Consider the following 17,542-nt stretch of genomic DNA (forward strand, 5'->3'; position numbering starts at 1 on the left):
AAAGCCTTGTCATCTATTTCTTAACAGATAATATTATCCAAAAAATAAAAATAAATAAAATAAGAGAAAAAAATAAGAGAAAAAAAGAAAAAAGACATGCTTCCAGAATAGCCCTATGGTCTAGAGAGTAGGCTTCTAGGCTTTTAGTCTTCTGAATAAGGCCATTGTCCAAAGTTTTAAATTTGTGTGTTCTGATACTGAAACTGCTTTCACAGAGCTACTATACCCTACTGCCTTTTTTATGTTTAGGGACTCAAATAACTTTTTTTTTTTTTTTTTTTTTTTGAGATGGAGTCTTACTCTGTCGTCCAGGCTGGAGTGCAATGGCAAGATCTCGGCTCACTACAACCTTTGCCTCCTGGGTTCAAGCAATTCTCCTGCCTCAGCCTCCCCAGTAGTTGAGACTACAGGCGCATGCCACCATACCTAGCTAATTTTTGAATTTTTAGTAGAGATGGAGTTTAACCATGCTGGCCAGGATGGTCTTGATCTCCTGACTTCGTGATCTGCCTGCCTCTGCCTTTCAAAGTGCTGGGATTATAGGCATGAGTCACTGCGCCCGTTCTCAAATAACTTTTATTATATTGAATCAAATATCACTTTTGGGAGGAAAAGATCACTTTATTCATATATTTATTTAACTGATATATGAAATGAGACCCAACAAGGTTGATCATCAGCCACATGTCATCTTAAAATATAAAGGTGCTGAGGCTCAATATGAAGTATAATATTTCTTCTATGACTTGAATCCTCAGCCAGTTCTTAACAAATCCAAAGGTATGGATCACAATGTTTGAAAGACCAAATACCAACATTACTGAACACTTTAGGACAGAAGCAAACACAAAAAACCAGGAATGTACCATGGGTAACAGTGTGAACACATCAAAAAAATATGCCTTCTGGAAATTTTAATAGAGCTCTCTGTATTTGGCAATACTAAGAAATATGTTCCTTAATGTCTTGAAAGATATTCTCTATATACATGAATATTGAACTGTTTTCATTAGCTTCCTCACAAAAAATGGGAAAAAACCCACAACAGATAAATATTCTTTCAAAGTCTTTTCATAAAAGTTCATTTTCCATCTAAAATAATGAGATCATTTTTCAAAAATTAAGAATTTCTGACTTTTATGATGGTGAGCAGCCTTTGAATTTTTTTTTTTTTTACTCCCCAGCCTACAAATATTTTGACTCCAAAACCAAGATTACCACATTTTTCTAAAATACTTTTCTTTTTCTTTTTTTTTTATTTTATTTTTATTTTTTGGTAAAGATGGGTTTTACCATGTTGGGCAAACTGATCTTAAACTCCTGGCTCGAACCTATCTACCCACCTTGGCCTCTCAAAGTGCTAGGATTACAGGCATGAGCCACCATGCAAGACCAGTGAAATTGCTTTCCAGTTTGTTTTTTAAAGCCATTTTTTAAAAACTAAAGGTTAACATATGTTTATTATAGTGGGCTGAATGTGTTCCCCCACACAAAAGATAGTTCTAAGTCCTAATCCCCAGTATCTGTAAACGTGACCTTATTTGGAAATGTGTCATTTGCAGAAGTATTTAAGTTAAGGATCTCTAAATGAGATCATCCTGTTTTTTAGGGTGGACCCAAAATTCAATGACTGGTAATCTTGTAACAGAAAGGAGAAGGAGATTTAAGACACCTAGATACAGAAATCAAAAACACGAAGGAGAAAGAAGACCACGTGAAAAGAGGAAGTTAGAGATTAGTGTCAAGTTTCAAGAAGCCATGGAATGCTAAGGACTGCCAGGAACACCAGAAACTGGAAAAGGCAGGGAATGATTCTCCCATAGAGGGAGAGCTTGCAGAGGGAGTATGGCTCTGCCAACAAGTTGGTTTTGGACTTCTGGCCATGTTGAAATTGTGAAAGAATAAATTTATATTGTTTTAAGTCACTACATTTGTAATAATTCGGTACAGCAGCTCTAGGAAACTCATATATTCAGAAAAGAAAACATGCTCAGTTTTGACAAATACATAAGTACACAAATTATCACAAAGTGAACATATCTATGTAACTATCACCCAGACCTAGAATATTTGCCATGCAACTAAGGTCCTCTTGGGTCTGATTTCTTTTAAAATAAGAAGAAACTCAACAACAGAAAGGCAAGCAACCCAACTTAAAAAAGAGTAAAGGATTTTTAATAGACATTTTTCCAAGTAAGTTACACAAATGGCCAATAAGTGCATAAAAAGATGCTAAACAGCATTAATTATTAGCAAAAGATAAATTAAAACCCCACTGGGATACCACTTCATACCCAGTAAAATGGCTATAATAAAAAAAAAATACAAACAGAAAATAAGTATGACAAGGTTGTGTAGTCAATGGAATTCTCATACATTGTTGTTGAGAATGTAATGTTGCTATGGAAAACAGTTTGGCAGTTCCTCAGAAAGTTACACACAGAGTTACCCTGTAAGTCAATAATTCTACTTGTAAGTATATTACCCCCAAACAATCAAAAACATATGTTCACAGAAAACTTGTTCACAATTGTTCATAGTACTATTCGCAATAGCCAAAAAGGTGGAAACAACCCAAATGTCCATCTACTGCTAAATAGATAAATGAAATGTGGTATATCCATACAATAGAATATTATTCAGCTATAAAAAGGAATGAAGCACAGGCACACCACAGAGATACTGTGGGTTTGGTTCCAGACCATTGCAATAAAGCAAGTGATGCAATTTTTTTGGTTTTCCAGTGCATATAAAAGTTATGTTTAAATTATAATGTAATCTATTAAGTGCACAAAGCATTATTTGTACTAAAACAATACACATACCTTAGTTTTAAAATACTTTATTGATTAAAAGTGCTAACAATCATCTGAGCCTTCAGTGAATCATATTATTGTAGGTAGAAGGTTTGCCTCGATGGTAATGGTTGCTGACTGTTCAGGGTGGTGGTTGCTGAAGGCTGGAGTGGCTCTGGCAATTTCTTAGAATAAAATAACTATGAAGTTTGCCACATCAATTAACTCTTCATTTTACAAAAGATTTCTCTGTAGCATGCAATTTTACCCACAGTCAAGTACCTAATGATTAATGCTGTTAAGCATCTTTTTAATCATGTTTTACCCACAGTAAAACTTCTTTCAAAATTAGAGTCAGTCCTCAAATCCTGCCATTGCTTTATCACTAAGTTTATGAAATATTCTAAATTCTCTGTTGTCACTTTAACAATGTTGAGAGCATCTTCACCAGGAGTTGATTTCATCTTAAGAAGCCACTTTCTCTGCTCACCCATGAGAAGCAACTCATCCACTAAAATTTTATCATGAGATCTCAGCAATTCAGTCACATTTTCAGGCTCTATTTCTAATTTCAGTTCTCTTGCTATTACCACTATATCTGCAGTTACTGTCTCCACTGAAGTCTTGAACTCCTTTAAGTCATACATGAGGGTTGGAAATCAATTTCTTCTAAACTCCTGTTAATGTTGATATTTTGACCTCCTCCCATAAACCAAAAAAATGTTCTTAATGGCAACTATAATGATAAATCCTTTCCAGAAAATTTTTAATTTACTTTGCCTAGATCCATCAGAGGAATCACTATCTAAGACAGCTATCGTCTTATGAAATGTATTTCTTAAATAGTAAGAAACGAAAGTCAAAACTACTTTTTGACACATGAGGTGCAGAATGAATGTTGTATCAGAAGTTATCGAAACAACATTTATCTCTCTGTACATCTCCAATGGAGCTCTTGGGTGATGGGCATATCACCAATGAGCAGTAATATTTTGAAAGGAATCTTTTTTTTTTTTTTTTTTTTTTTCTGAGCAGTAAATCTCAACACTGGGCTTAGAATATGCAGTTAACTATGCTGTAAACAGATTTGCTATCATCCAGGTTTTGTTCCATTACAGAGCATAGGAAGAGTAGATTTAGCATAGGGTTTAGGGGCCCTAGGATTTTTGGAATAAGCATTGGCTTTAACTTAAAGTTACCAGCTGCATTAGCCCCTAGCAGGAGAGTTAGCCTGTCCTTTGAAGCTTTGAATCCAGACTGACTTCTCTCTAGCTATGAAAGTCCTAGATGGTATCTTCTTCCACTAGAAGACTGTTTCATTTAAACTGAAAATTTGTTGTTTAATGTAGCCACTTTCCCCAATTATCTTAGCTAGATCTTCTGAATAACTTGCTGTAGCTTCTATATCAGCACTTACTGCTTCACCTTACACTTTTATGTTATGGAGATGGTTTATTTCTTTAAACCTCATGAACCAACCTCTGCTAGCTTCCAACTTTTCTTCTTGAGCTTCTAACCCTCTCTCAGCCTTCACAGAATTAAAGAGAGTTAGGATCTTGCTTTGGATTAGGCTTTGGCTTAAGGGACTGTTGCCACTGGTTTGATTTTCCCAAACGATTCAACTTTCTACATTTCAGCAGTAAGGCTGTTTTGCTTTCTGATCATTGATGCAACATCCCACTGGAGTAGCATATAATTTCTTCAATAACTTTTTCTTTAATTCACAACTTAGCTAACTGGAGCAAGAGGCCTAGATTTGGCCTATCTTGGCTTTCAATATGCTTTCCTCACTAAGCGCAGTCATTTCTAGCTTTTGATTTAAAATGAGAGATGTACAACTTCCTTTCACTTGAACACTTAGAGGCCATTGTAAGGTTATTTTAGACCATTTCAATACTTTTGTGTCTCAGGCAATAGGGAGGCCCATGAAAAGGGAGGGAGAAGGAAACAGCTGGTCCGTGGAGCTGTCAGAGCACACACACTTACCAAGTTTGCCATCTTACATAGGTAAAGTTCCTGGCAAACCCAAATCAATCACAATAGTAATTATAATCAAAGGCTACTGATCACAAGTCACCATAACAGCCATAATAATAAGAAAAAATGGTGAAATTGTGAGAATTGCCAAAATGTGACATAGAGACACGAGATGAGCACTTGCTGTTAGAAAAACAGCCCTCATAGGCTTGTTCAACTAAGAGTTGCCAAAAACCTTCAATTTGTGAAAAATGTAGTATCTATGAAGCACAATAAAGTGAAGTGCAATAAAACAAGGTGTGCTTATACTGCTACATACTACACAAGGAACGAATCTTGAAAAAAAATCACACTAAGTGAAAGAAGCCAGACGCAAAACACTATTTTATTGTCTGATTTCATTTATACGAAATATTATTAAAAGTGGCATAATAATAGGAACAGAAAGCAGATCTGTGGTTCCCAGGAGAAGAGGGAAGGGAGTAATGGGAGTGATTACTTAACAGATGCAGAATTTCCATTTGATGCAGTAACGAAAGTTCTGAAACTAGACACTGGTGCACAATATTGTACAACCTTGTGAATGTACTTAATGCCACTGAATTACAATTTTTAAGTGATATATTTTCTTGTATGTATATTTTACTATAATAAAAATAGGAAGCAGCTCAATTATCTACCTTAATCATATAATAATAGGCTTTGTTTAAAAATTAAACTTTTCATTTTGAGGTAATTACAGGTTTACATGCAGTTGTAACAATTCATAGAATTCTCTTGTACTATTTATCTAGTTTGCTATCTAGTTTGCTTTTTAAAGGATCTTCTGTCTTTAGTTTTTCTGTTTAAATAATGTAATACAAATTTAAAAGTATCTTCTCTTTGGTGGCTAATGGAGCAATGTGTAATTGGGCATTCTGCAGCTGGGGTTTCCTGCCTCTAGCACTGGGTAAAAGTACAATATATTTTACCTGGTTACTTATCAGCCCATTAAGAGAGAACAATCTGGCTGGGCATGGTGGCTCATGCTTATAATCCCAGCACTTTGGGAAGCTGAGGTGGGTGGAGCACTTGAGGTCAGGAATTCAAGACCAGCCTGACCAACATGGTGAAATCCCATCTCTACTAAAAATACAAAAATTAGCGGGGCATGGTGGTACATATCTGTAATCCTAGCTACTTGGGAGGCTGAGGCAGGAGAATGGCTTGAATTCGGGAGGCAGAGGTCACAGTAGGCTGGGATCATGCCACTGCACTCTAGCCAGAGCAAGATTCCGTCCCAAAAAAAAAAAAAAAAAAAAAAAAAAAGAGACAACAATATTCTCAGCTATTTAATCTTTAATGAGAAACAAAAGGAAACAGAAATAAGGATAGATATTAAAGTGTGGATGATTCATGTACATATTCAATGTATTTTCTATATTTAATTCTTTTGGTAAGTAATTTGTTAGTATTTTATTTAATGATTATATATTTTTGATTACTATATATATTTTAACAGATCATGAAACAAAGCATGATCAGGGCTGAAGAAAATTAGGTCACAGATCATTGAGTATGAGAACATAAAACAAATATAGCACTTGTAAAGTTAGGCCTATTTTTTTCAAGTTAGAGCTCTTTAAATATCTGACATACTATCACCAGAGGGTGCTAATGATATTACGTATACCTGTAAAATAAATTGACAAGTGTTGACAATATGTTTAATTTCTTTGTAAAGTTACTGCAGATATACAAAAGCCAATTCTGCTTTCTAAGCATGTGGAGAGAAGTTAAAAAGAAATGCTGAAAGCACTTTCCCCTTCTTTTTTCCTTGTTTTCTCTTAATTTCCAATTCTTTCTTTTCCTTTAACTGTATGTTAACACTCTCTGCACTGCCTTCTCAGTCTCTATTGGGATATTTAAAAGCCAACCACAGGCTAAACATTGACCAAGTAAATAAACATTTAACTGATTGTGGGTTCTGCCTACAGCAGGATCATGGGACAAAAACTACAGCTAGAAGAGATCTTAGTACTTAGAGGACCTCTATTTTCCCAAGACAGAAAAAAAAGGTTGAGGTGCCAGAAATTGGTTCCATCCAATAAGATGGACTTATTGGACATAATCATCACCATTTAAAATGATTTGGTCAGGCGCCATGGCTCATGCCTGTAATCCCAGCACTTTGGGAGACCGAGGCAGGTGAATCATTTAAGGCCAGGAGTTTGGGACCAGCCTGGCCAACAGAGCAAAACCCCATCTCTACTGAAAAATACAAAAAGTAGCCAGGCATAGTGGTGCATGTCTGTATTTTCACCTACTCAGGAGGCTAAGGCAGGAGAATTGCTTGAACCCAGGAGGCAGAGGTTGCAGTGAGCCTGAGATCATGCCACCTCACTCCAGCCTGAACAAGACTCTGTCTAAAAAACAAAATGATTAGCCGGGCGTGGTGGCTCACGCCTGTAATCCAAGCACTGTGGAGGCCAAGGCGGGCAGATCACCTGAGGTCAGGAGTTCAAGACCAGCCTGACCAACATGGTGAAACCCCATCTTAAAAAAAAAAAAAAAAAAAAAAAAAAAAAGATAAAAATAAAATGATTAAATACCCCAAACAAATCTGGTGCTACCATTTTGGTCATTCCATAGGTATCTAGCTCGAGGCTGGTCTAAAATTCAGAAGGATGTCAGTAAAGTGGGGGCACCATCAGGAGACCTCACTTACTTTAAAGCTTGTTTGACCTGGGTCCTTGCAGCCCTCCTTAGAGCACACAATACAAATGTGATGTGTCCTTGAGAAATCTCAGAAGGCTATAGCTGGAAAAGTCCCTATTGGACTATCTAGTGAGACAGTGTCCTCAAATTATGAGAACATGGATGCCCAAGCAGTTGAAATATTTTGCCTAATATATTGTGGATAGTTTAAGTGACCAAACCCAGAGCAGGAAATAATTTTCTGGCTCTGATTCAAGTTCCCAGTCCACTATCTTACACTATGAAGCACACGAAAAGCAGTGATGAACCATCTTCATTGTGTGTCCCTGGGGGTGTAATTACAGATCATACAAATCAGAAAGATTAGAAGCAAGAGGCTTTTTGCAGCTTTTGTAGCTGTGTTTCCACTGGGTGAGACAATGTCAGGGGTAGAGGCTACAGTACAAACTGGCGAGGAAGCAGAGCCAAGTGACAGACTTCCAGTCAGCAACAGGCTGGGGCCACTTGGCCAGGAGCCACCTAAGTGTCCCATATCCTGATGCAGAGCAGTCAGGATACTCAGCTTCCAGCTCTTCTAGGAAATTAGCAATGCAGATGCCTCTGTGTGTTTGAGATTGTCTAGCCCTGCCCAATCCAAGCTGCAGTGTCCCTGCATCATTGGGAGGAAGAGGAGAGGGAACTGGCTGGATGAGGACTGAGCTTCCTTTTAGTTACCTTTTGTATCACCAGTGCCCTAAGGAAAATAGATGCTCAAATATGTTTATTTGGATAGAGTAGCTAATTATAGCCAGAATTTTGTCACCATTCTACCTTAGGCAAAATATTTGTCTCCTCTGAGCCTTGATTTCCAAGCCTATCGAGTAGAAATATTAATAATGATCCTCATAGTGTTGTTCCAGGATTGACATAAAATTCTATATATGAACGCCATTTGGGAACGCTAAAGCACTCTAGCATATAAAGGACAAAAGGTCAGGAAACTGCCTCCACATGGCAAATTCTCAAATAGGCTCATTGCCAATTTTGTTGTTGACATTCTTCTATTCATAAAATATATGCAATTTAAGTTGCAAGAAAACAGGCATTTCTACTATAATGTGCTATATTCTATATTCATTCCTAAAAGCAATCTTGTGTTTTCTACAAAATCACAAGTAAAAATAATAGAGCTTACGATAAAAACAGAGTTGGGACAGCCAACTCAGAGTCCATATTCCTTTTTAACCAAAACACAAAGTCAAAACAACTCAAATAAAAATACTAGAATAGCCGGGCGCGGTGGCTCAAGCCTGTAATCCCAGCACTTTGGGAGGCCGAGGCGGGTGGATCACGAGGTCAAGAGATCGAGACCATCCTGGTCAACATGGTGAAACCCCGTCTCTACTAAAAATACAAAAAATTAGCTGGGCATGGTGGTGCGTGCCTGTAATCCCAGCTACTCAGGAGGCTGAGGCAGGAGAATTGCCTGAACCCAGGAGGCGGAGGTTGCAGTGAGCCGAGATCGCGCCATTGCACTCCAGCCTGGGTAACAAGAGCGAAACTCCGTCTCAAAAAAAAAAAAAAATACTAGAATAATTTTAAAGGCATTTAGATTCTTAATAAATACTGTATTAAATAAAGGATCACAATGGAGTGAAGTAAGAAAATGTTGAGGCTGAATGGTTATGGGGACAATGGCAAAATGAACTAAGCTGGGGCCAATTAAATCAGCCCTTCCAACAAATCACATACAGCACAACTAGGTGAAGAGGAAAATTACAAGGAGAATAGGAATTACATACAATACGGTATTAGTATATACTTACTGTGTCCAGCTCTTAGTGTATTTGGCATTCTAGTCCTGGTATTGGTAGTATAAACATTAAGGTGCTGGGGAAAACTGCATTATAGTGACTTACGTATTATAGTGACATCATTTTTCCATTTACCAATTCCATATAAGCAAATTTGCTTATAGCAACATTCACGGGGAGAGAATATTTTTCTTTTTTATGAATATCAGCAAGGCCATCTTCACATAGAATGGGGCGAGGACAGCTGTCTAAAAACATGTAATTTTTTTACTAATATAAGTTCCTGGACTTCAAAACAGATTTAACAGTTCAGACTATTGGACATATAACTTTAAGAAACACTGACCCAAATTAAGCATTCTAAACATGCAAACTAAAGGCAGTTTGCATTTACACAGTCATCCTCAGTCTTCATGCTATTGAATGGTATTAAAGTTTACTGAATCTAAGTCTTCATATTTCCTGGTGTATGTGCATTTATCTATTAATCAACCAACATTTATTAAATAGATAAATCTGTGCTAGTTGTTGTCAGAATACATAATTGCTTTTTAATTGTTTTTTGTAATAACTGTAATGGCAGAAACACACACACACACACACACACACACACACACACACTTAGAAAGTAGGCTATCAATACTAAAGAATACATGAAACATATCCATTTAATGATAGAGATATTAGGGACTAAACAGTTAGACGAGAGTTCTATCTGTCCACTGGGTTAAGGAACAAAGGGTTTTAATCAAAACAGACAACCTTAAATTGGAAAAACTAGCAGAATATGGCAAATATCCTCCCAGCCTATGTTCTTGTTAAAGCCAACAACAAAAAAAACAGAGATAATACTATAAATTTCTTACTCATCTTTACCTGATTGATTTCTGGTCTCAGGACAGAACTAAATGCTGCAAATGTTTTTCTGTGGGAGTTAGGGCTCACCAAATATCACCAAATAATCATGTGCTTGTCTGTATGTCCCACAGTCCCTGACAGTAGGTGGAAGCCATGTGGGCTGGTTCGTGTCAATAAATGAGGCTCAGAACTGACAATGTGTTACCTCCACCTCCAGCCATGGGAGTCAAGACCAAGCATGCTGTTTTCCATCTACAACTCTCTTGTTTCACTGTAACCATAGAGGCATGTGTTCCCAAGGGCATAGTTCAGGAGGGAGTGGGGTCGTCTAACTCACAAAGGAATGAGACACGTGAGCAAAATCAACCACTGTGCTATAAAGCTACTGACAGTTTGGGGGTCACTTAAGGTAAGCAATAGTGTTTACCTTGTTATTACTTTTGCATAAAGTTTCTGATTCCTAGATACTCTCAAAATGAAATAGAATTAAAATTTAGAAAATTAGAATTAGAATCTCAAAATGGCAGGAATTAGATACCTTTGTAATGTATGTGTTGGTGCTGGATGCTTTGTCAGGGCATGGAGGATTAAGTTAGCTTGCTCTGTTACTACAGCAAAAAAAGAAATTAGCATTCTCTACTGATTTAAATTCTCTAATGGTCTAGATGTTTCATTATTTGTCATCTCTTCCTGGAGAAAAGAATCACCCAAGAAACATTTCTAAAAGGCATTGTTTAAGGTGAATTTGGGAAATATTTATAAAATCACTGAGGGCTAAGCCTAACTCATTCAATCCCTGCAGGAAATTCCTTATAGCACAATGGCTCAGATGCTGTCAGGTATGTGATATTTGAATATACTTCCCAGGAAATTCACAAAATATTCTTGTGCAGCAGAAGGAAATCCTGTCTTAGCCATTTCTATAATGGCTCTGAATCAAGTTTCAATATTTGTCTATCACAGAACAACAGTAAACCCTAATGTGCAAATAAGCATGATTCTATATTAGAACTTCAAAAAATAATAGTGAAATGTGGGCCAGCTACAATGTGATTTACACATCAACTCAACAGAATATAGTTAGAGAGCCATACTCTTTTATTTTCAACTCAGCAATCCTTGATGCTAAAAGAATAGATGTATGTACAACAGTTGTGTTTATTTAATTGCTGAGTTAATCTAAGCTTATATTCTTTTTCCTTTAATCTTAATTATGCCCAATTTGTAAACATACCCTATATCATGCTTTAGACCAAGGTTCAACAAACTGTATCCTACAGGCCAAATCCTGCCCACTACCTGTTTATGTAAATAAAGTTTTATGGGAACACAGTCATACCCTATTATTTACTATTGTCTGTGGTCCTGAGTCCTGCTTTTGCTGTACAATAACAGAGTCAAGTAGTCACTACAGAGCTTGTGTGGCTTGCAAAGACAAAACACTTTACCATCTCTGACTCTTCACCAAAAATAGGTTGTCTGCTCATGCTCTAAATTTTACTGAAGCAAACTTTAAGAATATGCATATTATAATTTGCATATGCAGAGATGCATGCTTATAAATATGTTAGATCTCTGTAAGTCTGTACTATCTTAGTTTCCTATTCTTAAACTAATCAAAGGCAAGAAATAGTGTAAGATTCTGGTAGATGAAATAAGTGTTATTCTGGCTTTGTATTACTTTTAATCTTTGGTGCACTAAAGTACAGTTGTATAATTTTGCAAATTTCTAGCCCTTCCCTGGAATGATATTTGTCTTCTAAATTCATTTTAGTTTCTTTGGAAGGAAGATAATCTCTATATAGTCTGAACAGAAAAGTTTTAAAAGTACCAATTCATTTTTACATTTCCTTAAAGAAGGAGCTTTAACAAAGCTTATAATTGTATCTTTCTAAGCCTACGGAGTTAGCATTTATTGAATATATATTATGTGTGCCAATTACTTACATAAACAATTCATAATCTAATCTTTATCCCTACTTTATAGATGAGACTCACGATGGTTCAGTAATACTCAAGGTCACAAAAGCACTTAGTTGCAGAATCCAGGACCTAGCTGTCTTGAAACCAAGCCCGAGACACTTTCTACTCTACCTCTTGTATTCAGCCCTTTTGTTATATTAAACTTGACTGACTTCTACAAAAAGTAAGAAAGAAAAACAAGTTTTGAAAAGATTAACATCTTACTAAGTTTAAGCCACACTAAATGTTTAATGGAAAAAATTCCTCAAATATGATTTCTTAGTGGATAGCATTGAAAGCTTTTGAATGTGACAAGTTTGAGATGTTTTAAACTGTTCTAAACTGATTCCAAACTGACACAGTTTATCACCCCCAGTGCTTCCACCTCTTTTGCTTTTAGGGTGCCAATTCTGTTAAGGCAAAGGAATCCAGCTGCTAGGTGATACTACTTGAAAGCATTACTGCAAAGAAAACCCCCACCTGCTGTAGCCACTCATAATACAGACAGACTTTTATTATTTTCCCTGTGTTTCTGAATAAAAGTAAAAAGGCCTGGAGGGGAATATACTCACTATGCTCCAGAAATGCGGAGTGTTAGAAAAGTGTTTTGCTATCTCCCCGAGAAGGTTATATCTCAGGGATTCTGGGAGGAGTTGTGCCGGGCAATGGGCCCTGAGATCTGCTCCACCCCTCTGGATATGGCCACGTGGTCCTTCATTGGTAACCAGAACCCCAATCTCTAAGAGAGGTATGGCCAGGGTGGCTAATGGTGGACCTATTCAACACTTCCTCAGCCTGTGAGTGAGCTCTTAACTAACAAAATGTCCATTCAGTAGTCCCCAGCCTCCCTATCCCTAAGAATGAAAGTTTCTAATGTGTTTATGTGGGTTGGAGCAACCGAAAAACTTCATGCCATGGCTGAGAACATTTTTTTTAGATTAATAAAAATAAACACTAACTTTGTGGTTTAAACCTGTGACTGTGAGTGGCCAGCATTCAACTCTAAGACATTGTTATTTTTCATCTTTCTCAAAAAGAAATGGTCTTTATTTGAAAACAAGATTATCTGCTTTGTTTCTCCTGGCATATTGGTTTATTTTCTGAATTTAAATATCCTCAGTGTACATGGATATACATTAAGTACCAAAAAGATTAAGTTTAAATTTAGCATATAAAATAGGTAAAGCGTTTTAAGCATTTACTCTGAACCAGGTATCATAAAAAGTGTTAATAATCTCAATAAGTTAGAAAAAAAAGAATAGTTTGTAACCCAGTTTGCAGGTGAGGAAATTTCAGTAAGTCACAGAAATAATCAGTGTTAGAGGTATTGAACCCAGGTGGTTTAATTCCGTAGCCTTTACCCTTAGCTACTGCTTAATACTGTCTCCCTGTTATATGTTACTCCTGTCATCAAAGAGTTTTTGTGACTTAGTTTCTGTTTAGTTATACATTTTAAATTGAGCTTTCTTAATTTATTAAGATTATAGACTCAGTTGTAGTCATGTATTTCTAATTTTATTTTTTTAAAAGAATCTCACTGTTGGTGGGAATGTAAATTAATTCAACCATTGTGGAAGACAGTGTGGCGATTCCTCAATGACCTAAAAATAGAAATCCCATTTGACCCAGCAATCTCATTACTGGGTATATATCCAAAGGATTATAAATCATTCTACTATAAGGACACATGCACACGAATGTTCATTGCAGCACTGTTTACAATAGCTAAGACCTGGAACCAACCCAAATGCCCTACGATGATAGACTGGATAGGGAAAATGTGGTACATATACACCATGGAATATTACGCAGCCATCAAAAACGATGAGTTCACGTCCTTTGTAGGGACATGGATGAACCTGGAAACCATCATTCTCAGCAAACTGACACAAGAGCAGAAAATCAAACACTACATGTTCTCACTCATAGGCGGGTGTTGATCAATGAGAACACATGGACACAGGGAGGGGAGCACTACACACTGGGGTCCGTAGGGGGGAAATTGGGGAGGGATGGGGGGGTGGGAAGGTGGGAAGAGATAGCACGGGGAGAAATGACAGATACAGGCGAGGGTACGGAAGACAGAAAACCACACTGCCATGTGTGTACCTATGCAACAATCTTGCATGTTCTTCACATGTACCCCAAAACCTAAAATGCAATAAAAAAAAGAATCTCACATTATCAAATCACATCACAACCCCAACTACTATTATTATAAGGATGTCTTATAATTAGACACCTTATTGAAGTAACATTATTTTAAGATATAAGAATCCTCTGGAAAAGATGATTGCTAAGTAGACACTCATTTACATTCAAGACTATTGTTGAAAGGCTTAGACCAGTGTTTTCCAAACATAGGGAAGGATATCAGCCCTTCTCCATTCTTCCAACAAAGGCTCCAGAACTAGAGCCAAGACCAATCCTGGGCAGGAATACATTCACCAAGGCTCCTCCCAACATCTACCCAAGCAAAGATCTCTCCTGCCTAAGCCAGTCATGGCCAGGGGAGTGAAAAAGGTGAATATCAGGATGTAGGGTTGCTAGATACTTATTTACATTTGAATTTCAGATCATCGGCAAGTAAATTTTTAGAACAAGTATGTCCCATTCACTATTTTGAACACTGTATACTAAGTATGTGTCCTTTACTGTTTTCCCCCATCTCCAGCTAAAAAAAATCTGGCAATCCTAGGAAACTAGGAGAGAAACACTTGCTGTATTTTTATATTTTTAACTTTGGCTCACCTCCAAATTTAGATTTTACTTTAGGAGAATAAAAACCCTGGTGGATCTTGTTTTTTTGATTAAATGTTTTTGGGCTACCCTGCTTAGCACTTGGTGCCCAGCAGGAAATCTGCATATATTTGCCAGCTGATTTTTCTCCTCCTCTTCCATATTTGAAGTTTGACAGCTGGATTGGAAAACAATGTTTAGGCTAAAGACAAGTGTGTGTTGGGAGCAGGGAAGTACAACATCATCTTCCTCTTTCCTGACTTCCATTTCATTCCAAATGTCAGCTGGAGAAAAGCAGAGATAAGAGATATAAGTGGCCTGAGGTGACCCCAGGGAGACCCGAGTCTGTAGAGACTGCGTTTCCTGTACTTCTATGATGCATCAGGACTAGTAGCAAATTCCTTGCTGAGATTTTCCCAGGCTGAAAATTTAGAGACTGACAAACTTTTAGTACTTAAATGAGCCATTTAAAATCTACCAATAGGACTGATTCTTTTTTCTTTTTCTTTTTTTTTAATACCTCTCAGAATGTGCAGAGGACCCATTCTTTTCTGTTCAGGAATTAGACATCTGTTCAAGTATGAGGTGCTCAAGAGCAAACTGAAGCCAAGTTTAAGGTAATTTATTCAGAAAAAAGAGAAAAGGAAAAATAATTTTGTATTACTCAACTCATTCATATAATTAGGTAATTTATAGGATTATGCTTTTTACTAAGCAGATATGAAGCTTGAAAGGGATGTAGTTTGTTTTCCTTACAAATTGGCATGTCTGATAAGGAATATTAAGAGTTAAAAACTCATTGTGGGTTGGAACAGTGCTCATGCCTGTAATTCCAGCACTTTGGGAGGCCTAGGCAGGTGGATCACCTGGGGTCAGGAGTGAGAACAGCCTGGCCAACATGGAGAAAACCCATCTCTACTAAAAATACAAAACTTAGCTGGGCCAGCCACTTAGGAGGCTAAGGCACAAGGATGGCTTGAACCCAGGAGGCTGAGGTTGCAGTAAGCCAGGATCGTGCCACTGCACTCCAGCCTGGGCAACAGAGCCAGACTCCATCACAAAAACAAACAAACAAACCAAAAAGCAACTCATTGTGAATTAAAGCCTGAGACTAAAGAGAAGTGGAATCAGTCCTACAGGGCTACATAAAATCATAATATGTCATCAGGCTCTGGAGCTCTGCCGGTCCAGGCTCAGCATGATCATTGTTTCTTCCAGCAAGTGGTTGAGCTGGGATTTGAACAATGCCAATGTGACTATAAGATACTAATAACAGCACAGTGTACCAGTTCCCCTAATAACAATGCAAGGGCTGGCTTTGGCAAGGTATTTGGTAAATGTTAGTTCTCTTACTTCCACTCCTTTAAAATGGTTAGTGAATATTTTGTTTTGGCTATCCAGAATTCACAAACTTTTCCTGGTTGGAGGAGAGACACAGGAGATGGGGATGAGAGGAGGAGATGTAGGCATGTAGAATAGTCCCTTATCCTGCCTCCTGGTCCATAGAATGTGGGCATGTGACCTTTCAATAGCAAATCTGACTTCACACTCAGAGATTATTCTCAGAAGCTCTGGTTGAGTCTCTCAGAAGCTCCAGTGTATTGGTGATGGTTATCTGGGGGTGGCTATTCCATCAGCTGCATTGCCTTACACAGGTGATTTCTATAGCTGGGTTCTGACTGTGCCTTCCTCTCTTTGCTCCTATCTGAGCCCCTTTACCTTTTTCCAGAAAATGCCCTCATTTCTTGTATTACCAGACTTGGTTTCTGTTGTTTGCAAGTAACTTAGAAATAGCAAGATAATTGTAGTTTGTTTATGACTTACAGATGGCTGAAACATCCAGGTATAGAAGGCTAAGAAGGAAGGAGATTCAAATCATAATAATGGGTACCATAGGAATTAAGATGCTTAATGGAGGGAAAGACAATACCTAACATCTAACCTATAGCTAATATTAATTTTACTTGATTGGAAGTTTAATGCGGGTCATAGCTGCCGTAGAACTAGCCTCAGGGATGAGTTTATGAGGTTCCCATAAGCAGAGTCAGGACCTCCTAGTATTCGGTGTGTACTCAGTGGCATCTCTCAAGAGATTCCTGGCATGAACACTACAACTGTAATGTGCTCTTCTATACTCCTCTTCATTTACATGTGTAACTCACAAAGTGGGTCCTTCACCTCAAATCCTCTGTGCTTTGACATGGGATATGCATATATACCCAGATTTAAAGAAATAAAAATATTATAAAGACAGAGAACCATCTGGGTAGCATAGCTGAGGGTAATTCTGGATTAAGCAGGTCCACGTGTTCTGGTTTGAACATAATCTCTGACAGAGAGCTTTGGTAGAGAGAGATTTATATTAGGAACAGGCATGAGGCAGATCTTCTGCATCATGTTTCTGTGGCTGATCTGTTGCCCAAGTGGTATACATGGCAAAAAAAAAAAAAAAAAAAAAAAGCAATAAGGAGGAAGAAAATGAACTTGAGGTCTTAGGAATTTTCAGGTATTTTGCTTACATCATATCACTTATTCCTTGCAACTCTGTGAGAACAGTTTTATCATTTATTCATTTTACAGATTGAAGCTCACAAAGCTAAATTTCAGGATCATAAAGGTAACATGACTTGCCCAAAGTCTCAGAGCTCACCTGTGGGAGATCCAAGATTTTCTAGTCCAGAGCTAATGTCCTTACACACCAGATAAGTGAAAAACATTCAA

The 17,542-nt window shown here is 37.4% G+C and overlaps 1 protein-coding gene across 1 annotated transcript in view; it reads right to left on the reverse strand.

The window, feature by feature from the left end:
• ITGA1 (integrin subunit alpha 1) overlaps positions 1-17,542 on the reverse strand; it is a 172,953-nt gene that overhangs the window by 129,547 nt on the left and 25,864 nt on the right. The gene's annotated exons all lie outside the window — the stretch shown is intronic.

The sequence above is a fragment of the Saimiri boliviensis genome, chromosome 1, assembly GCF_048565385.1.
Source record: "Saimiri boliviensis isolate mSaiBol1 chromosome 1, mSaiBol1.pri, whole genome shotgun sequence".
In the NCBI taxonomy this organism is placed as follows: domain Eukaryota; kingdom Metazoa; phylum Chordata; class Mammalia; order Primates; family Cebidae; genus Saimiri; species Saimiri boliviensis.